The 27,098-nt window shown below is 37.2% G+C and overlaps 1 long non-coding RNA gene across 1 annotated transcript in view; it reads right to left on the bottom strand.

Moving 5' to 3' along the window:
* LOC122815904 overlaps positions 1-27,098 on the bottom strand; it is a 629,944-nt gene that overhangs the window by 326,067 nt on the left and 276,779 nt on the right. The window lies entirely within an intron of this gene.

The following is a 27,098-nucleotide window of genomic DNA, read 5'->3' as shown; positions in this document are numbered from 1 at the left end:
AGGTTCATTTTTTGTAGTACTGTAAGTGGCTGTTACAGGTGCATTGTTTTGTAGTATCATACATGGGTGTTACAGGTGCATTGTCATATAGTATCATGGATGGCTATTACAGGTGTGTTGTCTTATAGTACCACAGGTGGGTGTTACAGGTGCATTGTCTTGTAGTGCCATGGATAGCTGTTACAAGTACATTGTCTTGTAGTACCATACATGGCTGCTACAGGTGCATTGTCTTGTAGTACCATGCATGGTTGTTACAGGTCCATTTTCTTGTAGTATCATACATGGCTGTTACAGGTGCATTGTCTTATAGGACCATGGATAGCTGTTACAGGTGCATTGTCTTGTAGTACCATGGATGGCTGTTACAGGTGCATTGTCTTTTAGTACCATGGATGGCTGTTATAGGTGCATTGTCTTGTAATACCATGGATGGTTGTTACAGGTGCATTGCCTTGTAGTATTTTGGATAGCTGTTACAGGTGTATTGTTTTGTAGTACCACACATGGCTGTTACAGGTGTATTTTCTGTAGTACCATAAGTGACTCTTACAGGTGCATTGTGTTGTAGTACCATGGATGGCTGTTACAGGTGCACTGCCTTGTAGTACCATGTATGGCTGTTACAGGTGCACTGCCTTGTAGTACCATGTATGGCTGTTTCAGGTGCATCGTCTTGTAGTACCACAGATGGCTGTTACAGGTGAACAGTCTTTTAGTACTATGCATGGTTGTTACAGGTGCATTTTTGCAGTACTGTAAGTGGCTGTTACAGGTGCATTGTCTTGTAGTATCATACATGACTGTTACAGGTGCATTGTCATGTAGTATAATGGATGGCTATTACAGGTGCATTGTCTTGCAGTATTACAGGTGGGTGTTATAGGTGCACTGTCTTGTAGGGCCATGGATAGCTGTTAAAAGTACATTATCTTGTAGTACCATACATGGCTATTACAGATGCATTGTCTTGTAGTACCATGCATGGTTGTTACAGGTCCATTTTCTTGTAGTATCATATATGGCTGTTACAGGTGAATTGTCTTGTAGGACCATTGATAGCTGTTACAGGTGCATTGTCTTGTAGTACCATGGATTGCTGTTACAGGTGCATTGTCTTGTAGTATTTTGGATATCTCTTACAGGTGCATTGTCTTGTAGGACCATGCATGGCTGTTACAGGTGTATTTTCTGTAGTACCATAGGTGACTCTTACAGGTGCATTGTGTTGTAGTACCATAGGTGGCTGTTACAGGTGCATTGTCTTGTAGTACCATGGAGAGCTGTCACAGGTGCATTGTCCTATAGTACCATGCATGGCTGTTACAGACCTATTGTCTTGTAATAGTAGTACCATAAGTGGCTGTTACAGGTGCATTGTCTTGTAGTACCATAGGTGGCTGGCTGTTACAGATGCATTGCCTTGTAGTGCCATGGATGGCTGTTACAATTATATTGTCATGTAGTACCATACATGGCTGTTACAGGTGCATTGTCTTGTAGTACCATGCATGGTTGTTACTGGTGCATTTTCTTGTAGTTCTGTAAGTGGCTGTTACAGGTGCATTGTCTTGTAGGACTATGGATGGCTGTTACAGGTGCATTGTCATGTAGTATCATGGATGGCTGGTACAGGTGCATTGTCTTGTAGTACTATGGATGGCTGGTACAGGTGCATTGTCTTGTAGTACCATAGGTGGGTGTTACAGGTGGATCGCCTTGTAGTGCCATGGATGGCTGTTACAAGTAAATTGTCTGGTAGTACCATGGATGGCTGTTACAGGTGCATTGTCTTGTACTACTATGTATGGCTGTTACAGGTACATTATCTTTTAGTACCATACATGGCTGTTACAGGTGCATTTTCCTGTAGTATCATACATGGCTGTTATAGGTGCATTGTCTTGTAGTACCATGGATGGCTGTTACAGGTGCATTTGGCTTGTAGTACCATGGATGGCTGTTACAGGCACATTGTCTTGTAGTACCATGGATGGCTGTTACAGATGCATTGTCTTGCAGTACCATAGGTGGGTGTTGCAGGTGCATTATCTTGTAGTGCCATGGATGGCTGTTATAGGTAGTTTGTCTTGTAGCCCCATACATGGCTGTTACAGGTGCATTGTCTTGTAGTACCATGCATGGTTGTTACAGGTGCATTGTCTTGTAGTACCATGCATGGTTGTTACAGGTGCATTGTCTTTTAGTACAATAGGTGGCTATTACAGGTGCATTATCTTGTAGTACCATGCATGGTTGTTACAGGTGCATTGTCTTGTAGTACAGTAGGTGGCTATTACAGGTGCATTATCTTGTAGTACCATGCATGGTTGTTACAGGTGCATTGTCTTGTAGAACCATGGATAGCTGTTACAGGTGCATTGTCTTGTAGTACCATGGATGGTTGTTACAGGTGCATTGTCTTGTAGTACCTTGGATGGCTGTTACAGATGCATTGTCTTGTATTACCATAGGTGGGTGTTACAGGTGTATTGTCTTGTAGTGCCATGGATGGCTCTTACAGGTACTTTGTCTTGTAGTACCATACATGGCTGTTACAGGTGCATTGTCTTGTAGTACCATGCATGGTTGTTATTGTTGGATTGTCTTGTTGTACAACAGGTGGCTGTTACAGGTGCATTGTCTTGTATTACCATAGGTGGCTGTTACAGGTGCAGTGTAGGCATACAACTGGCAGCCATCATTCAGGCATACAACTGGCAGTCACCATTCATACTGAAGCTGGTAAAGGTCTCTAACTGTGGGAGAAGCAAACATTATCATTATTCCTGCCCATGTAATCCAAGCAAGTAACCTTGTGAAGCTGCTGGCATCCACCGCAGTTTCCACAGGCATCAGACTGCCCCACCCCACACCCACATCTATCCCTGGTCAACCATACCAAAGATGGATTCCATTCCTAAATTTCTTATGCAGCATCACAAACTAACACCCTGCTTCTGTGCCTTTTTGATGGCATGATTTTGCATGTATCCTGTATTAGTGCATGTATGGCTATACAGTCTCCTATATTCACTGCCTCACTATTTGTCAAACAGTCCAGCTTTTATGCTATACCTGGTTTCATTTTCAGATTGGTGGGTATAAGGAGTTATGTACTCTGTTGCAGTTGCAGTTTTAATATCTATTTATTGGCATTTTTTATATTTAACTGTACATCACTATATATTATGTATAGAGCAGATTTATTAATCTGATTTGGTTTAATGCCGCATATATCCACTTACTTCTCCTTAGGTAGCTGTGGATATCCAATTTGCTATGATGCCTACCTTCTGCCATACACATAGCTGTCATCTACTGCTCTGGATATATTGTTTTGGTCTTCCGTTGCCCAGACTTTCCCAGACAGTGTGTGGCTTCGCTTCATATTGCAAATTGTTACATTTACTGCTACACATGTGCTTCATTTCTCATCATCTCTGTAATTTTGCCTTGCAATACTTTATAATAAATGCCTCACACACAGTATGTTCCCAGTTTCTCCTGGTCTTCATCTCTACAAATTGTTGATTCACTTTCTTAGCAGTTCATGGGTTCATAGTAAGTACTAGGACATCTGCCTTTGTGGGCCATTTTAAGCCATGCCAATTTCCCTTCCAAAGGTGAGAATTAAGCCCTGTACCTTTTGCCTATGAGGGACACACCTTAACGATAGTGCCAACCTTCCACCAGTTACCTGTGTGGCATGCATTTCATAGGTTTCCTTATATATTCAATATCATTCCGCAGTGCATGTAAGGTGGCCTGCTAAGTACATCCTTTGTGAAATGTTACACAGTGGAGTCTCACTGACATCACCTACCTAGTTTCCAAATGCTACCCTAAACCATTTCTTCCTAAAGCACCACCTTCAAACCTACCCTTATATAAATCACTATTGAAAATAAATTGTTATAAGCATTAAACATCTTGTTTAAACCAAGATTGGATGGATTATAGTCCACACTCACCAGATCAAATTGATTATAGCCCACACTGACCAGATCGAATTGATTATAGCCCACACTGACCAGATCAAATTGATTATAGCCCACACTGACCAGATCGAATTGATTATAGCCCACACTGACCAGATCGAATTGATTATAGCCCATTCTGACCAGATCAAATTGATTACAGCCCACACCGACCAGTGCTCATTTACACTTTCATATTACTGCCTCTTCAATACATTGTAAACACCTACATCACTAGAGAGATTTTCCCAGATTGCTAGCAACCAAGCATTGCCATCTCCTTACCTAAAACTACTAAGCCTAAGACACCAAGTCATTCTAAACTCATCTCCAATTCTCAACCGTGTGTGAAGTACCAGACAAATGTGTGCATAGTAAACTAATCTTACATTTTGAGACTAACAGGTATTCACAAAGACACAATACTACCATGATCCTGCTAGCATTCAGTAATGTTATTTAAAGTAAGAGAAAAGCTGGTAATATAACTGCAACTATTTCCAACATCCTAGCCAAGACTTTTGACTCTGTGTTACAACAAAACCTCTTTCAATGCTTCTATCAATTGGTACCAACTATGAATCTTGTCTATGGTTCAAAGACTAATTATTTCGCAAGGTCAGCCACATTCTTTTTAACTCCCTGCTTTCCCTTTTAACTGTCCTAGTGGCCAGTATACTACAAGGATGAATCCTCAGCCTTCTGCTGTTCTTCTTTTATTAACCATATCCTGTTCTTATTAAAAAGATGTCTGCTTTTTCATGACAGCATTTTAAGCTGCCATGAAGCACGGACAGAAAAAAACAAATGGACACAGTGTTTTTACTCTTGCTAAACATGGCTTTGCTGTATAGCGAGTGTAAAATAAAAGAAAAAAGTAAATAATATTTTTAAAATAAATGTAAGGGTGTGTTTGTAATTAATGCAAACAATATTAGAGAAAATAACATAAAACCAGGGACACACTAAACTTAGCCACAGTTTTACACCTGCATGCATTTTCTCAACAAAATGAAGTGTGAAACTATAATGTCCATTTTGACTAACAGACAGTAATCTTCATCATTTTTACCAGGAAATCAAAAATTTTCAACAGACAGAGCATAATTAGTGGCAGTTGACAAGTATGAGGGTGATTTAAATGAGTTACACTGTACAATCGATTTTTTTTTCAGTCGTTTAATCACAATGAGACATCTACATATATGTGTGTGTGTTTCTGACTGTAGACTTGTGAGTCTCTCTGTCTGACCCTATGCATGTTTGTGTGTATGTGTGTATTTGTGTGTGCTCATGCATGCATGCGTGGGTGTGCATGGGTGTGCCTGCAGACATTAAATATTTACACAAGTTATATTTTAGATCTAAAATACTTCCTCCAGCAACAATTACATATGATACAGCAAATATGAAACATTAATCACAGCAATTATTTTTCATCAAAAACAGTACAAAGTATATACAAATAAAAAACAAATACAAAACAATTTAAGATATAGTCCATTATTTAAGTGGATATAATGTCCTGTGGGATGGCCGTTATCAGTAAACAATGGAACTTAAGGGTGGTGAGGGCTTCCGTCTCCTGCATTGGGCCTCAAGACACTCCTGGGTGGTCTCATCATTTTCCTGATAATGGCCACCCTGACGGACATCATTGCTTACATAAGGAAAGCCTCAAAAGCTACTGTATGTGATTTACTCTGAGCTTCAGATCATATCACTTCCAGCCATACATTACAGTTTCTGGTCATATGCATACCTCTCAACTGCCCAAATTTTTGGCTCATATTTTTGGTCTGTTCCCCAAAAAAATTGTGGTTTTCTAGCAAATCACTGGGATGATCTGAGGACTGAAGTCACTATATAATGACATACATTTGAGTTTCAGACTTTATATCTTTCAGAAAATGCATGTTAAAACAAATCATGTTACTCTAGCAACTTTCTAAGTTTATAAGAGCAATATTTAAAATATATTCCTATTTTTACCAGTTTTCCCCTCATTTTGTCGGCTTTGTCTGGATTTCTTATAGTGGGAGGTTGAGAGGTATGATCATATGAACCTGGAGTTAAAACAGACAACCAGAGAATTATTCAATAACAAAGAGAATTAAGAAGTATGTGAAAGAATAGGTAAGAATGTCCACATTTATCTTTATATGGTTTATGAAGCAATGATTAAAAAACTTTTTTCTGCAAAGCTGTTAAAGTGTCCTCGTAAATGCCTCATCTTGAAACAATTTTAATATCAGAATATGTTGAATTCTTAGTCCTTGCTAAGGTATTTGTTTCTGTTACCTGTAAAGTTTTAATAAGTGTTATAAAACACTATGGCATCAGGGAGTATGATAGTTCTTGGGTTTATAACTAGCTACAGGGTAAGAAATCAGTAGTTCGATTAAAAGAAGGAATATCACCTAAACATGAGACTCTCAGGAAGAGATGTAGCGATGGGAGTGAAAGGGTAGCTGCCCTGGGTGCAAAGTATTGGGGGTGATTCTCATCAGTCTTCAGTGCACTTGCAGTCAGAACTGAAGCACTGTAGTACTCTGTGTCTTCGGTGCACTACTGGCTTTCAGATTCAAATGCAATACAGGCCAGAAATGGCAGAAAATTTAGCAGTTGCTTGCTATAAATGCAGCCAACAGTTTGTTATAGTTTAAAAGGACAGAAGAGGCCAAATTGTGGGAACAGCACTGGGGCAAGAATAGTTGGCTACACCTCTGCTCTCAATGAAGTCCCACAGGTGCCAGTACTGGGTTCTTAGTTACTCCTTATTTTTTTTTGTCCATCTTTCAGTGTATGCCCCTTGCTAGGTAAAGGAAGCTTGCAAATTATTCTAAGTTATATTTGCATGATGTGTGACCTTTATAGAGTAACGTAATGTGACATTGCTCCTTGGTCATCCCTGAAAAGAGACTGTGTGTCTCCAGTCGGGCTATCAGGTTAACAAATGGATACATATATATATATATATATATATATATATATATATATATATATATATATTTTTTAATATTATTATTGTAAGTCAGAGTTTCAGAAGTATATTGACAAACTTCACATGAGGGCTATGCTTAATAAAGTTTCTTTTAATGATAAGAAACAATCTAACTTGCACATGTAAGCAGAGGAAATATTAGTTACTCAGTTTAATTTCCCCAAGTCTTTTGGGTTTTCAGTACTATGATGGGAATGGACCTCATTCCTAAGTCATGAAATTAGTATTGTTTCAATCTTTGATGTCATCCAAAAGTGCTCTTTGCAGCACCTGCAATGTGCCCAGAATTTACTCCCGTAATTCATACAGAGTTACATGTATTGGTAGTCTATTTAAATATGACTGTAAATCCCTTTTATGAGATGCATTTCTCCTACTACTATTGGAATTGTCTGGATATCCTTCTTCCACGTTTCTGCCTGCAAATCCTGGTATTTTATGACTTTGTCTCTCTGTACATATGACGCTGTAGTCACTGAGTATAGCAATTTCAATGATCAATGCTACGTTTATCTTCTTTTCGTGGACTACTATATCTAGTTTTCTCACATCACTGTTTTTTTAACTTTTGATAATGGGTGATCCCATGTGATGTAAACTTCATCATTCTCTGTAATGGTTTGTGGCTCATGTTTCCAATGTTTTTCACCTACGTCAGTACTGTAATGTTTGCACAACCCCTAATGTAACAGTCTTGCTCCATCATTATGCCTTTCAGTATACAGTCCCTCTGCCATTAGTGTATCACGCCCAGCAACAAGATGTGTGACTGTTTCCAATTCTGTTATACAGAACCTGCACTTGTCTGTTTCCCCCACATGTTCAATTGACTTTGTAAACCAGCTTATATTTCGTCCATTATCCCGGGCTACCAATATCAGCCTTTCATCTTTTGGTTTAAATTCATCTCTGTTTAACCATTCCTGCATTATATCCTGATCAACATAACTTTTTTCCAGGAGTTTTCTGTACTTGGAGCTCTGTTTATGCCTTTTCCACATAAGGTTTTTCCAGGAGTTTTCTGTACTTGCAGCTCTGTTTATGCCTTTTCCACATAAGGTTTGTCCAGGAGTTTTCTGTACTTGCAGCTCTGTTTATGCCTTTGCCACATAAGGTTTGTCTAGGAGTTTTCTGTACTTGCAGCTCTGTTTATGCCTTTTCACCTAATCCTTCTCCTTATATATTCTTTCTTTTGTATTTTGGTTCATTCAGTTGCTGCCTGATTTTTGTCTTCTTCTGTTTTGAATTTCATTCCCACTTGACTCCGATGTGCTTTTGCTAAACTAAGCAGAGAAGTCATCTTAGACTTGTTCCTCTCATGTTTTAAAATCTTCATTATGTCAGCAGATGTGTATGCAGTCCTACTACTGTAGATCTATACATCTAATCAATTTTCAGGAGGTCCATACCTCCTTCAGAATGAGGAATAAATAATCTTGGTATACATTGATTTGCATTATACCATTCATACATGTGATACATTTTTCTTGTTTTCTTGTCTAACTGATCCAGTTCCTTTTGGGGCCAGTCACCCCAAAACTGTAAGTTATAACAGGAAGAAGAAATCTGTTTATAGCCTGGACTTTGTTCCTAGATGTCAGACCTGTTTTCAGTATTAATTTTAATCTTCTAAAATATGCCTTACTGAGTTTTGTTTGCATATGTCCGTGTCTTACTCTCGATCCTTCATCAATTCACAAATATCTATAGACACGCTCATGTTCCTTTATATCACATTCTTGTCCAAGAGTGTTTCCTTTGTACTACAGCTTTCCTCTTTTAAATGTTTCTTTTTGCACATTTATCAAGACCATATGACATTCTTATATCATCTGAAGAAGTTTGGACCACCTGCAGTTGTGCTTACAGCTCCTCATCTGATGAACTATACAGTTTTAAATCACCCACAAAAAGAGGATGAGAAGTGTACACATTGTTGTTTTCTGTGTACCAAATTGTAACCATGACCTAATCTGCTAAGTAGTAGTAACGGATTAAGGAGATGTCAATTACTTATATGCCATAGCCAATTACCTCATAACAGAGTTTCTCTGCTTTAATGATATTTTAACCTAGATCACGTTATCATATGTAGTACATTCTAGGAGAAGGAACTAACTAAATGTGATGATGAGAGGTACTGCCAGCTATGCCAGGTGAGGTAGGGCAGTGGATGTGTAACATATGCCAGCACATTAGCCAGAATTTAATAAAGAATTAAATGTTATTTGACTATTAAACTGATTTGTACAGATGCTTGTGTTGAAAATGGAATTGTAAAGTTGCTTGTGTTAAAAATGTACCAACAGTGGGTATCGTAACTGAATTAAATATATATATATATATATATATATATATATATATATATATATATATATATATATATCTATATACACACACACACACACACACAAACACACACATATATATATATATATATATATATATATATATATATATATATATATATTTATATATATATATATATATATATATATATATATATATAGGTTCATAGGTGTGTACTAGGCTAATGGCCCTGGAGCCTTTACAAGCCTAGCTCATAGGATTACCCTGGCATCATGCCACCTGACCTTACTTCCCAGTGTCTCTGTCAATCAGAGCCACTGGAGTGATCCCTGAGGTGAAGTTTCTAGTTCCCATCCACTCATCAAGATTTCTCTTGAAGAGGGCCAGTGAGGCACTCCACCTGACATGCATGGGAAGTCTATTCCATAGCATAGGCAGTCTCTGGGTTATGAACCTATCCCTCCAACTTGTTCTGTTGAATGTGGTAATGAGGTTGAGGTCTCTGGAGCATGTAGTGTGGAGGGATTGGGATTTCTTTAGATGTAGCATTTCTAACAGAGATGGGTCAGACATGGCTTTGTAAGTCAAGCAGAGATCACCTCTAAGTAGGCAATATGAGACAGAGAATAGTCGGAGTTTTTTTTGAGTCTGTCCATATAGGACAAGTGTTTAAAGTCTAGGATCCTCTTTGTGAGGTACTTTTGTGGCCTCTCCAGTTGCTGTAGGTGTCTAGTTAGGTACATGCCAAATGGTGCATTGTACTCGATGATTGGCTTAATGAGGGAAGAGTAGAGGGAGACAATGACCTCTGTCTTCCTGGATGCAAAATCCTTAGTAATGAGATGTGCCACATAGGACTTTCTGACCACAGTGGCAATGTGGTGGTCAAAAGAGAGGTTGCTGTCAACCTGCGTTCCCATATCTCTTATAATGCCTTCTGTGATCAGTGGACTACCATCAATGTGGTAATTCATGGGAACCGGGTTTTTCCCAAAGGGGATGACGACACAATTTTTGGCATTGAGCTTAAGGCTATGGTTCTGACACCAGTCATTGGTCTCAGTGAGGCCTCTCTGTAGGATATCAACATCACTTGGGCAGTTAATTATGGATCCCAGCTTGCAATCATCTGCGAACTTTGTCAGCCAGAGTACCTTCGTGTTGGCCTGAACTTCAGAGAAGTAGATACCAAACAGGATTGGACCCAGGACCAAACCCTGTCCACTATATATATATATATATATATATATATATATATATATATATATATTTTTTTAACAGTGGATACTGGAAGAGAAGAGGTTAAGCACAGCTCCAGCTAACTCTGGAAAATAGTAAGCAATTAAATTAGGGTTCCTATCAGTTTGTCGAAACTTCAGCAGTTTGAACACTATATGTTCGAACTGTGAAGTTCAAAATCGGATTATCGCGAAGTCGTGGAACACCAAATTCTTTCCCAGGGAAAGAATTCGGTTGGCCACTTCTGCGGCTTCACTATTTCCTCCACTGTGATGTGAAGGTTATGAACCGGGTTAAGATAAGTGTGCAAATGGACCGGGTTAAGGTGAGTGTGCGATAGTTACGGACCTTAGGGTTAGGGAGCGGGTAAGGTAAGTGTGCGATAGTTACGGACCTTTGGGTTAGGGAGCAGGTAAGGTGACTGTGTGATAGTTACGGACCTTACGGTTAGGGAGTGGGTAAGTTGAGTGTGCGATAGTTATGGACCTTAGGGTTAGGGTTTGGGTTAAGGTAAGTGGATAGATAGTAGTGTATGTACGGTTTAGTGTAGGGTTAGAAGTAGGGTTTTGTGAAGTGTATATGTGTGGATTATTTATTTTGGTGTCCTTGTGTTGTGTGTGTGTTTTCTTGGAACAGCGATTTTTCGATGGTTTTTCACTTCGAGGTTAGAAGTTCAAACATATGGTGTTCGAACTTCTGCCGTTTCATCAAAGTGATATAGACCCATTAAATTACTGGGCCTAGGCAATACAGATATTATCTCACAGTTTGGGATTAAGCCAGAGATGCAACATTTGTAAGAACCATGGTTTGTTAGTCTCTGTAGGGGGAGTAGAAGAGTGTAATTGTTTTATGACTTCCAGAAGCTGCACTTGACCAGATGTATGTGATGTCATTCTGTATAAAAAATATTTTGATATTAGGTGAGACAGAAGTCTCAGGGCAGTCTGTTTTTTGGAACCTGACATAGAATAATCCCTTCCCCTACTTTATCTTGCCTTGCTCTATTAAGTAAGTAGGCACAATAGTTATCTTGATCAGTCAGTAAGAATAGTTAATCATTGTTTTTTTCTGTAACTGTGTGAATCTTTCCAGCAGTATTATTTGTAATATTTTTTAATATTTCCTGTGATCGAAACTCTGGTGTTTACTGTAAATATATATTTCATATTTTCATGTTCTTTTATTATTTATTATTAAATATATTTACATTTTTTAATGTGGCTTGTTCTTTAGAGAACATTTTAACCTTTGAGAGTACTTATATGTATTTGTAATACTGTGGCCACTCCTGAAGCCTGGCTGTTTGATCAATATTACCATTTACTGTATATCAATATTAATTTCACTTAGTATAATTGTGTAACCTTATAAGAGCCTTGGAGTAGCTGGCTTTGGAGTGTCTGGTGGCTGTGTAACTACCTTATATTCTGGGCAGAAGTTGGCATAGCTAGTAAATTTGTGCCAGTCATTCCCAGGAGTGCGTGTGTGTGTGTGTGTGTGTGTGTGTGTGTGTGTGTGTGTGTGTGTGTGTGTGTGTGTGTGTGTGTATGTGTGTGCAAATCAAATCTCAAAGAGTGTGTGTGCCAGCTTCTTGGAGTAGGGACAAGAAGCACTGGTTTCACAGAGACAGTGCTGGAGGATTTGGTAATGCAGCTCTTGATACTGATGGTTACCATACAAAGAGCAATTCATACATAGTGGTACTGGGTTTTAAAAACTGCATTTCTTTACCACATTTCAAATATTTCCCTACTTTTAATGACATTTGCCATAAAGTTTCCTAGCCGTCCTGGTTATCAGTTAAGGAATCTGGAGAATAAGAAAAAACACTCTACTTTTCATACGTAAAAGCTTTTAATGAATAATCACACTCAAAAACTAATAATAATACCTGCAGTATGAATAGATCTATACATATGCATGTATGGAAAAGAAAACAAAAAGATTTGTATTTTAGATTCCATACCTTTTGAAAAGAAAACACTTTATATTTCAGATTCAATTACTAAATTTTGTTATATTTTTTCTTAGCTAAAGCTTACTAAGTTTATGCTTTTTACTTATAACATTTTTACTACCTAAAGCTATAAGCACTGAGAAATTTTGAAATTTTTGAAAGCCCTTTTTTCTTTTTTCTTGACCTTGTGTAGTGCGATACTACAAGTTGTGCCCATGCAAGAAGCAAGATTTCATGGGTGTTATTATTAGCCTTTCAACAGAGAGAGAGAGAGAGAGAGAGAGAGAGAGAGAGAGAGAGAGAGAGAGAGAGAGAGAGAGAGAGAGACAGAGACAGAGAGAGAGAGAGAGAGAGAGAGAGGGAGTGATCTTGAAATGCAGGAAAATCAACATTTTTTTGCCTTGTGCATTGCAGCAGTATAACTTGTAGACCCCCCCAGCCCCCAACAAGAACCAGACCATGTAGTACCAGTACATCAAACAATCTACAGTACTAACCAGGTGACACAGTGCTGGTCTCTGCTGCATGTGTTAGCCGAACCTAGAATACATTTTCTCCTCTGCCCTCGTCTCATACCTCAGATCACTTGTACCCCTGTTTTCGCCCTCCTTTTGTATTTTGGCAGGCACTCATACAAATAGTAAAGTACAATCCCTGTTGCCATGTCCCAAACTTATTATTAACGAACCCACACATCCTCCAGGAATGGCTACCATTCAATGAATGACAGTAGATTACTCAGTTTCAATATCTGCAAGTTGAAAGTCTCTGAATGTGACCCCTGCCCTCAGATCACAGCTGTGTAAAGGATCTTTTTTACCCTTACAAAATATTAGTTGTTTTCCTTTTGTACTGTAATCATGGAATTAGTATATATAAGTAAGAGATGTAGGAACAATTATAGGAGGAGCTTTCACCTGCAAAGCACACTTTTCTTATAATATAACCTGCAGTTTTGGTAAGTGCATTTCAAAAAAAAAAAACTTGCCTTCTTTATTCGTTCTCATATACTTGGTTTATACTGTGTAGGGTCAAAGTGAAGCCACAGCCTTTCCTAGCGGTTAACTGGTGTAAGGCAGAGAGATAATCCTGACAGGATAGTAGTCCAGTCATTTTACACACACACACACACACACACACACACACACACACACACACACACACACACACACACACACACACATATATATATAAACATACACGCACACACACCACACACTCAGGCATGCACACACATACACCCATATACACATAAACATACATACCACACACACAAACATACACACGCACACAGACACACAGACACACGCACACACGCACACACACAAACACACACATACACACACACACACACACACACATGATACACACACACACAAATGTATACACACATGCACATAAATGCACACACTCATTCAGACACAAACACACACACACACACACACACACACACACACATACACCCATAAACACCAAACAATAACACACACATGCACACACAAGTATACACACACAGTGACATAGATTCACCTACAATATATCTTTCAGCCTTACAGCTAGTGACCAGATTTATAGTATTCCCTTTATCCACACTCCCTTCTTTATTTCTGTGGCAGTCATTTGTGTCTTTTCCTCACAGCCAGTTACTTAAAGCTACTGTTGGTTTCTTCTTTTACAAAGCACAAGGCTTTGTACATTTACCGTTGAACCCACTGAGTACAACATGCTACTTTCCTTTATCAACTTGCAAAAGGCATGTAAAGTTGCAAATTCAAGTTAACTCTGCTGTATTGTCTTTATTGTTAATTGGTAACTGAGCTAGCAGTCCCTGTTAAATTACTAGTTAGGAAGGCTTGCATTTTCTTATTGTTTGTAAAAGCAACTGCATCAATTTAAACTAAGGAAATGTCCACGACTGCCCCCCTCCCCCTATACTTTACTAATTTATTTATTGTTAGCTAATTTAATTTTTGCTAGCAAACTAGGCCCATCCATCTGGAAAAACATCCATTATTATAACCCTTCACAAAGGAAGTACTGCAAAAGGGTTAAACGATAGACCTATTACTGTCCTATCACTCCTCTCTAAAATCCTTGAGAAATGTATTCCCTCTCAGCTTATGAAACATATAACCAAACACAACCTCCTCTCAAACACTCAGCATGGTTTCAGGCCCAACCATAGTACTACTGCTGCCCTCCTCAGGCCAACCACAGTACTACTACTGCCCTCCTCAACTTCACCAACATAGTAAACCAGCACAGAAATGAGGGCAACCTTGTTTCTTCACTTTTCCTTGACCTTTCCAAAGCATGTGACACATTGTCTCTCCCCAAGCTCTTCTCTGAGCTTGCAACACTAGCTCTCACTTATGTCTCCCTCTCCTAGTTTTACAGTTATTTATGCAATCATCAGCAGCATCTAAATAGCAACAAAACCTTTCAGCATTTCAACCAATCTTTGTTGGTGTTCCCCAAGGGTAATATTTGCCCACTTTCTATTTAATATTTTTATAAATAATCTTCATACCACTACAACACTTGCCACTCTCGTACAATACACTGATGATTCAACCCTTATCTGCTCTGCCTCATCCATAATAAAATTACAGGAAATCACTCAAAAATCATCCACTGACATTGAAGTATGGCTAAAACATTCTAACCAAAAGAAGAAAAAAATAACACCTTAACCAGAAACACACATTTCATATTACCTCAAGTAATAACACAAACATAGAAACCATAAGCCAAATTAAACTACTTGGAGTCATGATAGATGACAACTTCATATTTGATTACCACATACCTCATTCTGTCAAGAAAACTTAGCAAAAACTCAACTTTCAATATAAGGCTAAACACTACCTGACAGATCAAGCAAGGATTACCTTAGCAGCAACATACCTCCTTCCCTCTCTATTATATGCCTCTCCTATGCTTACAAATATCAACACTACATATAAAACTAAACTTGCCTCATGCTATTAAAAAACAGCTAAATTTGTAACAAACCATCCTTATAAAAGACACCACTGCCTTGTATTAAAACTATTAAACTGGCTTGAACTCGCAAACCAGTTGACATATTCACAACTAATCTTTGCCCACAGTGTATTGTACTCTGCAGGCAAATGCTCAACATTACAAAATACTCCGCTGTGCTATTCACCCAATAAAAACTTTCACTCTAGCAATAAACTTTTACAATGTATTAGTAATACATTCAACACTGCTGGAGGCTCTGTCTACTCTCAGTATGTGTCAAACTTCTGAAATGAAATCCCCACACAATTAAAACAGATAGAAAACTTAAATAGTTTCAAAACTTTGCTTAAACAGCATGGATTTCAAAGATGGCTCTGTTCTTCCTGCTTATCCAGCTAGATTTACTCGGATTACTTTTCTCCAACTCTTACAGACATTTTGCTTCACAATCTTTTTTGTCCCTTATCGCTCCCCTTCATACTGCACTATTTTCCTAAAGTCTTATTTTTCCTCCTTATCTCACACCTCACCACTAGCTGCAATTCCTCCTCTGTCCACTTATCTCCCTGCTCATTTGCCATAACTTCTCCTTTCATATCTCTCTTTTCAGTTCCTTTCATACCTCTCATCAGTTTTTAAACTACATTCTACTTATTTGTCAGTAAATTATTACTAAACTCAAAAATATCCTAGTTTGCTCTTTCTTTGCCATCATCATGCTATAAATACAGTAACTGTTACTGTATGTTATTTCTCTATTCATTAATTAGCCAATTTAGGTTAATCTTTCTCTTGTTAAAATGTTATGTTCATGTAAGAAATATTTAAAACTATTTAAAAGTTATACACCAACCAAATACTGCTCGAGCTGGTACACTACAGGGTGAGAGCCCCAATACGCAACGCCAATAAATGAAAACAGTCAAACCAGCGTAACAGGGCTTAAAAGTTATGTAAATAAACTCAAGCATAGATGTTTTTACCCTGCAATTATAAATGTATATCATGTGCAACTTAAATGTGAAGCTTTTCTCCCTGGGCCTTCACTGAAAATGGGTTTTACCCAGTCAGATTTTTCACTGTTAACAAAGACAAATAAATAAATGAATAAGTCTTTAAGTTACAGAAGGACACTTTCTGTTTCATAGCCAAATTTCTGATGCTCAAGAGGTATTGTTTGAATCTCAACCATGCTGGCATCAGAATACATACCAAACAGACTTCTTATGCGAAAGAACCTCATACAGGGAATAAATCGGAAAACTCAAAGCTTGTGAGGCAACATTAAGTCTAATCCACCTATTTGTGAAGAAAAAACAAATAAAGGTATTGTTAAATTAGTATAATATTTTAAGTGAAATATATGAGCAAATAATTATGTATATAAAAGTAAAACTAAGACTTCACATGGTAACATCATTATTAAGAACTGCCAAAAAGAAGTCTTTGTGTCACAATATCTCAGATACTTGTGAGCACTTAAATCAAACAGTGTACGGTGATGTTGCCTTCCTAATTATAAAATAATGATTTTACCTTTATTAGGTATTGTGAGTAAACTTGTAGTAATAATGCTCTAATTTTTAAAAGTAATCCTTTACTGCTGCTTTGAATTTCTTGCAGGTAGCCAAGATCTTTTTGCTCAATCCATGTACCTGTTCAATAATATAAAATACATACAAACAGTGGTAAAACCCAAGATTTGGAACTGGTCAAGCAGAACAGTAATTCAGTCACCAAGACTGCATAATGATAAAAAATTATTTTGTTGAAAACCTGCAGATTCAAGTTTAATGAGAAACTTGAAGTTAAAAAACAAACTAGTACTTAGCATACAGCACTACATTTGTATGCAGGCCCATTTCAGAAAATCCTTAGACTGCCGTCAGAAGCATTAAGTGTCAGTGCCTAGATCTCAGAGACACTCCCCTACTAAATGACATCTTGTCGGATTTAATTCTGTCACTAATATGTAAATGTTTAATAATCCCTTATTTATGTCTCAAATGCACCAGATATGCCCATCTGCATCAATTTAGTGAAAACTACACTATAAGAAATAATGTCAAACACTCACATTAAATCAAAGAAGACTGCAATAGCAAATAAATCAATCTGAATGTTTTCATATGCTTCATGTATAAATTTCACTTAAGAAGTCAATGCAATTTGTACCTTGATGCAACCATGACTGAGTCTCAAACATCTCTTGATAGGCATAATCTGAACTCTTCATTTAATGCAGTTATAAAAGGTATTTTCAATGAGCATTTTGCAAGAACAGGAATTTTTCCCTTGAGGAAAGAATTGTTTAAGTGTAAAAAAAGAATTAATCTAACTAGGCAAACATTTTTCATCAATTGCAATATATAAGCCATCACTTTCACTTGAGGGACATGATGAGCAGGAAGAAAATGTTTTGTGTGTGCACACCATCCAAAAAAAAAAAATTCAGTGAAAAACAAAAAAAATTTGTGAAAAACCAAAAAATAAATAAATAAACAAATAAATAGTGAAAAAACAAATTCAAGTTAAAAGTCAATATTTATACCTGCTCTGTGAACTGATATGCATACAATATGAAAAAAATGTATTTACCATTTTACATGCAGGATATTGAATTTTTATTTGCTTTTTTTCTTTTCATAACAACTTAATTTATGACACCTACACATAATAATTTTCACAGCTGAGCCATGGAATGAACAGAGGCCCTGGCATTTAAATCTATTTTTTTTCTTGTGCAGACTAACACTACTGGCATAGGACTCTGCAGCGGCCAGGTTATTCACAACTTAGAGCATAAATGCAGACCTAATGACACTTCTAAAAATTCCACTGCATGTTCCAGGCAGCCTGCAGTCAGGATAATGGGAACATTGTTTACACAACTGGAACATATACCACTATCATCTCCCCTACTGTCATGTCCCTGAAAACTTGTATTAGTAAATAAGCAAACCTCTCCTGCATCATCCTCCTTGTCATGTCTCCAGACATACATATACCTACTGCGGCCTACAGGTCTTATCATGCCAAACCTGCTAGGTACGCACACCATCTGGTGGTGCCATTTATGTGCACTTCTACCTGTTGTAAGAAAAACTACTCCTGCATTCCACCAGTGCTAGAAAGCATCACACATAGCACACTCTGCTCTCTACTAAGCTGATTATTTTCACCACCAATAAAGTGGCAAGAAAACAGATACATGTATATCCATTGAGAATATTTCTTGAATACCAGACAGCCTTTGAATAATGTAAATGTGATGTAGGCCCTTGTTATGCTGGAATTACTCCCTCTGTTTAGCTAGCAGAGAGAATAAAGTTGGTGCGAGCAATCATTCTAGTTTTTTTGTAGCATGGCAGTCTCTTCCAGCTTAATCTTTCATGCTGTTCTACTTGCAAAAACATTCCACAGGTCTTTCCTAAATGTACACAGGTTGGAATGGGCAGATGCACACAATGCATACAAAGGATTTTGTGGGTATTTGTACTTTAATGAACACACGGTGGCCATTTTCGTCTCATTTTGCATTAGTAGAGAGACATGACTATTATCTTCTAGTGCCGTAGGGGCAGAGTGTTACAAGTGGCTATGGCTCTAAAATGACATTACAGACTTACATATATCATGTCTGGATTGTTATTTCTCAGAGTATTTCCTTTTCTTCAAAGTACGGCAGTCATGGAGTTGATAAGTACAAGCTTTGGATGGGGGCTTGCCCACACATTTGGGGGTGCAGCAGGGTCTGTACCCACTTCACAAAACATTTTTAAAAGAAATCATTAATGTTCAACATTCACTGTTGTTCTGTAGTCTCAGAAGTCTGCGCCTTGTACTTATCAGTGTTAGAATTTACAATAGGGAGCCTGGAGATCACATGATGATATGCATTATTGTGTAGATAAGCAACATAGTGCAGTCATTTATTGTCTCATCCTAGGACTTGATATTAGCAAGTTCCCTGCAACCAAGTAACTCCAAGCTCCGGTTTCCCTTGTTAAAATAATATTCAAATGACTCCTGCTCTGTAGTCATTCTAAAGGCACCTACAAAAGTGTAAATGTCATATAGTCAAGGTTAAATGTACTGACGGACCAACTTTGACACTGTGGGTTAATCAAAATTGACTTCATCCATTAACATATCCTACTAATCTGCCCTTTTCATTCATCCCCTTCATATTAACACAACATTTTAATTTGTGTATCAAGTAACTAGCACCATGTATCCTTATGAGTTTTGTTTAGCTAATACTATATAATGCTGTAGACAAACTCTTGCAAAACACAAAAACCAATGATAAAAACAGCAAGGTTAACGGAGAGTACAAATCCACTGTACGAAGTTGTTGTGTCCTTAACGCACTTTTTGTTTGTTAAACAAAAGACGTTTTCGCTGCAAACTCAGTTGTAGCTTCCTCAGAGAGTATTAAAAGCAATGTGAAGTTAATTTTTTTAAAAACAAAAAAGAGCGCCAAAACTTGAAGCGCTTGAATTTTCTAAAAGGTGTAGTACATAAGAAATTATATAGTACAAATAAATTAAAATGTTGTTCTCATTTAAATACCAAAGGTATAAAATTCAAAACAATAATTGTTGAAAATGTTATGGCAAATAAACAAGTGGCAGCATACATAAGCATTACATCCTAAATTAGGACTTTTTTAAAATGTTTTTGTTTTTTAAAATAGTAATTTTCTATAGTAACAAGTTCCCCGTTACGAACCAAACAAGTTGATTATAACAAAAGAGTTAGAAAATGCTCATCAGCTTGTGTTGTACAAATTTGTTAAGCTGAAACTTGAGTCTACAAAAAATAAACTAAAGGAAAAAGAATTAAGACTGTATGAGTGTGTATTTAAAAGTCAATAATCGACTCAGAGTTTCAGACTTTAATGAAGTTAATTCTCTGAATTATGCAACAGGAAACTCTAGTGGGCATCTCAGTGATCTTATAAGAGTGAACAGAATGCTCATCTTGTTAAAGGTATATCAAAATTAACGACCCGGTGGTCAAAAAGTTTATTTAAAGGAAAACACATTGTGGAGAAGCAACTCATCCAGTGGCCAGAAGCAGAGTTAAGTCAAAATGTGTAAACTATGTACTACTACATAGAAGATATATTGTACAGGAACAAGTACAGAGTTTATACTGAACAGTAAATAGGAAGAAGATTTCCTGGAACATATGAGAAAAAATACCACCCTTTGTGTCTTCCTCCCAACCCTGAATATATTGCTGAATGGACTAATCAAGACAATAGTGAGCTGGCTGATTAAAACTACCTAATAGATTCTAAATGTAAACTGTGTCCATAATGTGAAATAAAGAGGGAAAAAGAACATATGTGTGTCCAATCATAACCAAATTAATAGTGCAGGGCAAGAGAAAAAGTCCTCTCTTGCCCTGCACTATTAATTTGGTTATGATTGGACACACATATGTTCTTTTTCCCTCTTTATTTCACATTTATGGACACAGTTTACATTTAGAATCTATTAGGTAGTTTTAATCAGCCAGCTCACTATTGTCTTGATTAGTCCATTCAGCAATATATTCAGGGTTGGGAGGAAGACACAAAGGGTGGTATTTTTTCTCATATGGTCCAGGAAATCTTCTTCCTACTTATTGTTCAGTATAAACTCTGTACTTGTTCCTGTACAATATATCTTCTCTATGTAGTAGTACATAGTTTACACATTTTGGACGAACCTGCTTCTGGCCACTCGGATGAGTTGCTTCTCCACAATGTGTTTTCCTTAAATAAACTTTTTGACCAATTTTGATATACCTTTAACAAGATGAGCATACTTCTGTTCACTCTTATAAGATCACTGAGATGCCCACTAGAGTTTCCTGTTGCATAATTCAGAGAATTAACTTCATTAAAGTCTGAAACTTCTGAGTCGATTATTGACTTTTAAATACACACTCATACAGTCTTAATTCTTTGTTTCCTTTTAGTTTATTTTTGTAGACTCAAGTTTCAGCTTAACAAATTTGTACAACACAAGCTGATGAGCATTTTCTAACTCTTTTTGGTTAGCGTAATCAACTTGTTTGGTTCGTAACGCGGAACTTGTTACTATAGAAAATTACTATTTTAAAAAACAAAAACATTTTAAAAAAGTCCTAATTTAGGATGTAATGCTTATGTATGCTGCCACTTGTTTATTTGCCATAACATTTTCAACAATTATTGTTTTGAATTTTATACCTTTGGTATTTAAATGAGAACAACATTTTAATTTATTTGTACTATATAATTTCTTATGTACTACACCTTTTAGAAAATTTAAAGCTTCAAGTTTTGGCGCTCTTTTTGTCTTTAAAAATTAACTTCACATTGCTTTTAATACTCTCTGAGGAAGCTACAACTGAGTTTGCAAAACGCCTTTGTTTAACAAATAAAAGTGCGTTAAGGACACAACTTCGTACAGTGGATTTGTACTCTCCGTTAACCTTGCTGTTTTTATCATTGGTTTTTGTGTTTTGCAAGAGTTTGTCTACAGCGTTTGTGTTATGGCTACAAGGTTCTCGGACAGCCCAACTAGTCCAAACATTTCCGGACTACATACGGAACAAGATGAGTCAAACAAGGACATGGCAAGCATACTGGCGGTTCTTACAAAAAGATTAGACATGCTCAACGTTCGTTTGGATCATCTGGACCACAAAATTGAGCAAGGCAATAAGAACAGCACATCAACTCAGAACAGTTTTTCATCCACTAATAGCTCTACACTTATTACAGCAGCTCAACGCCCTAACCGGCTGCCGGTTGAAGGAAACAACGTACTCTCACCGCAAGCAGTACCGAGCAGCAGTGGCACAACTAATCCAGGGAACAACGATAACAACATGGTGCTTATAGGAGTTCCTTCACTTCAAGATTGGATTTCTGATCTTAATTCTTTTACATTTGCACAACAAGGAAGTCAGGAACCACCGGCACAACAAACATCACATCTCCCGACACCGGATTCTATGGTGAGCAAACTACAAACATTTGATAATAAATTGCTAAAGCTCCGCAAATTACAGTTAGAAGTTTGCTACTTTAAACAATGTGTTAGTGACAAAATTGTTCCTAAGGGCCTACGGAGTATGTTTGCACCTACTGGTTTAATCAACGACAATTGTTTTCTGAATGATTTAAAAGTCCTTTTTGACCAACAAGGGCTTCAACTCTTGGACTTAATTATAAAACATTACTCCAACCATATATCTTTGTTAACTACAGAATTGAATGAGCTAGATACCTCAATTAAAAATGACTTAGACTTTAACAACTTTAAATATGATTACACACGCATCTTTAATAGCATAGATGCCCTTTTAACTAAACTAAAAGTCAATAAAATAAAAAAACTCAACAGAGATAACTATGCATACCAGCACAACAAAGCCTATGAGAAACTGGTTTTCCCTCGAGGACGTCAAGGTCATAATGGTGTACTTCAACCCCCAGAAAACAATAGTTCTGATGCTGTCTTTGACCCTAACCAGGAAATGTCTTTGACACAAGATTCTACAGCATCGAACACAGGTCCTAGAAGGAGCAACAGAATTCGGGCCAATACGTTTAATTCTAACAAGTTTAGTAACAATAGACTACAACACAATGGCTCTACTTCAAACTTACAAAATCAAAATTATGACAACACAGCTTTTTTAGGCGACAGATACAACACTCGCCACAAAGCACAGAGGAAGAATTGGAACAATTAACACCTACACAACTGAACAACAGCACTGAAGCATTGGCTCCTGTTTTACCATCTATCCTCACTAATACTAAAGGAGACTTTCATATCTATAACTTCTCCAAGTTTACAATTGAACAAGAACTCATAGATTTACTTTCTCTTGGCAACACTTTCATCCCTAGTTGCCACTTTAATCTCACTGAAACTATTATTGACCTGAAACATTTCACCAGAAAATTGAATTTAGGTTTAATGTTCTCTGTCCCTATGCAGCATGAACTTTATAACCTGAAACTTTCGAGTGTGTATAACCCTCCCTTACATCCTGGTTTGCTTCTGTTTGAGAAGGCTTGCGAGGTTGATTTCAGACACTTTGAAACACAACAGAAATTTTCAATAAAAAAACACAAGTTTAACATTACCAAACAGCAGCATACCCTCTTAAGGGAACTAGGTGACATCCCAGTTAGGGTTCTCAAACCTGACAAAGGTGGAGGACTGGTAATTTTAGAAAATAGTGATTATTCAGAAAGAATGAAGTCTGTTTTAGATAGTCCAGCCTATAGACCTTCCTCCCTTAATGAATTAAATACAACATTTGCAAGAAACAGAGGATACTTCAGGGACCTCTTTCTGGCGGGGAAAATTAATAATGAGGTCTATCATTATATAGACATCATTACACCAAAAACACCCATTATTTTCGGAATTCCGAAAATTCACAAGAACTTACATGACCCCCCGATTAGAGCACTCATAGATGGCAGGTCCTCTATGACTCACCCGAGTGCCCGTTTAGTTGACAACATCCTTGCAAATTACCTAAAATTAATTCCTTGCATCTGCAAGGATTCATGGACATTCCTTTCAAATATTAACCAACTGCATTTACCACCTGACTTCAATTTTCTAACAATAGATATAGTGGACTTATATACTTCCATCCCACACCAGGAGGCCTCAGAATGGATTGGTATCTTACTTAAGGAATTGGAGGCTCAACAAACTGAAATTGACACAGTTACTGAACTAATCAACATCATACTAACATCTAATTTCTTCATTTTTGAAAATAACTATTTTCTACAAACTCAGGGTATAGCAATGGGCTCACCCTGCGGCACTACAGTTGCTAACATGGTAGTAGCCTTTTGGGAAAAGAAGTTCATCTTGAATAACCCTCAATTCACACACTCCATTATCTATTATACTAGATACCTGGATGACATCTTTATCCTTTTCAGAGGCTCCGAACAGGAAGCTGCATTCACTATTAACTACATGAACAACACTACGACTTTTTTTAAATTCACCTATCATTTCTCCACTGACTCCATTGACTACTTGGATGTTAAACTTGAAAAACACTCTATCACAGGCATATTATCATCTACTATCCACAGAAAACCTACCTATTGTAACTCATTTTTACACTTTTCAAGCCAACACCCTTACAAACAAAAAAGATCGATAGTTAAGGGCCAGTTGATTCGGGCAGCTAGAATGTGCAGCACTGACCTTCATTACAACAGGGAGTGCGCACTTCTTTATGACATGTTTTCTAGCCGTGATTATCCAGGCCCATTGATTGATGAGCTTACAATAGAGGTTACCAACAAGAGAGTCAATGGCTTTTATAAACCTTTACTCTCTGGCAACAATACACAAAGTAATAGGGAGCCTGTAGACTTGGTTCTCCCAGACACATTGGACTTGTCATCTACCACAGGATTAACAATAGACACAACTATTAAACAAAATTCTTTGTCTTCCAGTTTTATAACAACTTTCAACATGGACTCGCAATTTATTAGTTCAATGTTGTTTAAGAACTGGCATTTCATCACCAGTAACAGTTTACTTCTCGAAAAGTTAGGTGAAAAGCCCCTTATTGTGTACAGGAAAGGCAAGAATTTAAAAAGTATACTGGAAACTAAGAAACAACCTGACTTTTTTTCTCGTCAGAAAGGCACCTTTACTTGTGGAAACTGCAATTGGTGCAGATGCCTTAGGACAGGGAACACAATCCAACTGAATGGTAGAAAGTTTACTAGTCAATATAAAGTCAATTGTAACACAAAAAACATAGTTTATCTGGCTACCTGTACTTGCTGCTCAGCCTATTACATCGGCAAAACGGAGCGTAAATTCAAAGAGAGAATTTACCAGCACATGTATGCCATTAAAAAGGGTAAGGAGGACAATGCACTCTCTAAGCACATTCTACAAAACAAAGAACATAGTTTCCTGTTCTTTGCAATGGATCATGTTCCCCACAACTTTAGAGGAGGCCCGGTTTCCATTTTATTGGAAACCAAAGAATTGGAATGGCAATTAAAACTAAATGCATTCCAACTACCAGGGTTAAACGAGAACTGTAATATTTCTTGCTTACTCAAACTCAAGAGCTATTTAAGATAGTTTCAAAACTTTTATGGAATTTTTTGTTCATTTTTTTAGGGCTTAGTAGAAATTTTTCTCTTGACCTGCACTATTAATTTGGTTATGATTGGACACACATATGTTCTTTTTCCCTCTTTATTTCACATTTATGGACACAGTTTACATTTAGAATCTATTAGGTAGTTTTAATCAGCCAGCTCACTATTGTCTTGATTAGTCCATTCAGCAATATATTCAGGGTTGGGAGGAAGACACAAAGGGTGGTATTTTTTCTCATATGTTCCAGGAAATCTTCTTCCTACTTATTGTTCAGTATAAACTCTGTACTTGTTCCTGTACAATATATCTTCTCTATGTAGTAGTACATAGTTTACACATTTTGGACGAACCTGCTTCTGGCCACTCGGTTGAGTTGCTTCTCCACAATGTGTTTTCCTTAAATAAACTTTTTGACCACCCGGTCGTTAATTTTGATATACCTTTAACAAGATGAGCATACTTCTGTTCACTCTTATAAGATCACTGAGATGCCCACTAGAGTTTCCTGTTGCATAATTCAGAGAATTAACTTCATTAAAGTCTGAAACTTCTGAGTCGATTATTGACTTTTAAATACACACTCATACAGTCTTAATTCTTTGTTTCCTTTTAGTTTATTTTTGTAGACTCAAGTTTCAGCTTAACAAATTTGTACAACACAAGCTGATGAGCATTTTCTAACTCTTTTTGGTTAGCGTAATCAACTTGTTTGGTTCGTAACACGGAACTTGTTACTATAGAAAATTACTATTTTAAAAAACAAAAACATTTTAAAAAAGTCCTAATTTAGGATGTAATGCTTATGTATGCTGTCACTTGTTTATTTGTCATAACATTTTCAACAATTGTTGTTTTGAATTTTATACCTTTTGTATTTAAATGAGAACAACATTTTAATTTATTTGTACTATACAACTTCTTATGTACTACACCTTTTAGAAAATTTAAGCGCTTCAAGTTTTGGCGCTCTTTTTTGTCTTTAAAAAATTAACTTCACATTGCTTTTAATACTCTCTGAGGAAGCTACAACTGAGTTTGCAGCGAAAACGTCTTTTGTTTAACAAATAAAAAGTGCGTTAAGGACACAACAACTTCGTACAGTGGATTAATACTATATAATAATATTAGAAGACACATTTGTAGTGACTACAGCTTTGCGTTGGATTATGTTTTCCATTTTCACTCTCATTACTTATTAAATGTAACTCTGTGTGTGTGTGTGTGTGTGTGTGTGTGTGTGTGTGTGTGTGTGTGTGTGTGTGTGTGTGTGTGTGTGTCTGTGTCTGTGAGTCCGTGTGTGTGTGTGTGTGTGTGTGTCTGTGTCTGTGTGTGTGTGCGTGTGTGTGTGTGTGTCTGTGTCTGTGAGTCCGTGTGTGTGTGTGTGTGTGTGTGTGTGTGTGTGTGTGTGTGTGTCTGTGAGTCTGCGTGTGTGTGTGTGAGTCTGTGTGTGTGTGTGT

This window comes from Protopterus annectens, chromosome 11.part0 (assembly GCF_019279795.1).
Source record: "Protopterus annectens isolate FY-2018-M chromosome 11.part0, PAN1.0, whole genome shotgun sequence".
Classification (NCBI taxonomy): Eukaryota; Metazoa; Chordata; order Ceratodontiformes; family Protopteridae; genus Protopterus; species Protopterus annectens.
This window is presented reverse-complemented; position numbering and strand designations above follow the sequence as displayed.